The 1,518-nt window shown below is 41.8% G+C and overlaps 1 pseudogene; it reads left to right on the top strand.

The window, feature by feature from the left end:
* The first annotated feature begins 323 nt into the window (after positions 1-323).
* On the top strand, positions 324-901 carry LOC136134888 (large ribosomal subunit protein uL6 pseudogene; annotated as a pseudogene).
* The last annotated feature ends 617 nt before the right edge of the window (positions 902-1,518 follow it).

Below are 1,518 nucleotides of genomic sequence, written 5' to 3'. Positions count from 1 at the left end.
CTTTGCTACAACAAATAATGCTGCAGTGAATATCCTTGTACAAACCTCTCTGTACCCATGTATAAGCATATCCATCCAGTGGATTCCTAGAAATGGAATTACTAAGCCAAAAAGTGTATATCTTTACTATTTTAAAGTGTCTATTTCCCCACATCCTCTCAAACACGGTGTTAAACTTTTCCATTCTTGCCAGTCTGGTAGATTTTTTAAAAAATGCTACCTCTTCATCGTTTTATTGTACATGTCTTCATTATGAGTGAGGTTGAGTATGTTTTCATGCCTTTAAAATTCAATTTCAGCTCTTTGCCGCATCTACTGCAAGAATGAAGACCATTCTCAGCAGTCAGACTGTCGACATTCCAGAAAATGTCGACATTACTCTGAAGGGACACACAGTTATTGTGAAGGGCCCCAGAGGCACCCTGCGGAGGGACTTCAATCACATCAATGTAGAACTCAGTCTCCTTGGGAAGAAAAAGAAGAGGCTCCGGGTTGACAAATGGTGGGGGAATAGAAAGGAACTGGCCACTGTTCACACTATCTGTAGTCATGTACAGAACATGATCAAGGGTGTTACACTGGGCTTCCGTTACAAGATGAGGTCTGTGTATGCTCACTTCCCCATCAACGTCGTTATTCAGAATGGTTCTCTTGTGGAAATCCGAAATTTTTTGGGTGAAAAATACATCTGCAGGGCTCGGATGAGGCCAGGTGTTGTTTGTTCAGTATCTCAAGCCCAGAAAGATGAGTTGATTCTTGAAGGAAATGACATTGAACTTGTGTCAAATTCAGCTGCCTTGATTCAGCAAAAGCCACAACAGTTAAAAACAAGGATATCAGAACATTTGTGGATGGTATCTATGTTTCTGAGAAAGGAACAGTTCAGCGGGCTGATGAATAAGATCTGAGTGATCTAGTTACAGAAACCGCAAGGGGCCAGGTTCACATGTGATATTTTTAAAATGAATAAAAGCTCTTTTGACTTGGGAAAAAAAATTCAATTTCATTTCCTGGGAATCAGAATTCTCCTTAAGATGTCTGGTGGTCTCACAGCTAGGCCCTAGTTTTGCTCTCACTTCCCTGCTTGTTTTTTCCTTCTCCATCTTCTCTGCTGGCTTTCCTTCCTCCATTTTTCCTCTCCAAATGGCAATTCTCTATGGTTTTCTCCTTAGTCCTCTTCTCACTCTACTTTATATCCTGGGGTGTCCTGTTCTTGCCCACAGTGGACATTGTCCCCTTCTTATTTACAATTCTCATTCTCCATCTTCTTTTTTTTTGGTCACGTGGAACAGCTTGTGGGATCTAGTTCCCTGACCAGGGATCAAAGCTGGGCCCTTGGCGGTGAGAGCATGGAGTCCTAACCACTGGATTCCCAGGGAATTCCCTCATCGTCCATCTTTATATAACTTTCTGTGAGCTCCAGATCCACATTTTCAATTGCCTTCTAAACATACCTACCTCGGTACCCTTCAAACACCTCAAAAGTCTCTATATTTAAAAATGGACTTGGTCTCTTCC

The sequence above is a fragment of the Phocoena phocoena genome, chromosome 15 (assembly GCF_963924675.1).
Source record: "Phocoena phocoena chromosome 15, mPhoPho1.1, whole genome shotgun sequence".
NCBI classification, from domain to species: Eukaryota; Metazoa; Chordata; class Mammalia; order Artiodactyla; family Phocoenidae; genus Phocoena; species Phocoena phocoena.
This window is presented reverse-complemented; position numbering and strand designations above follow the sequence as displayed.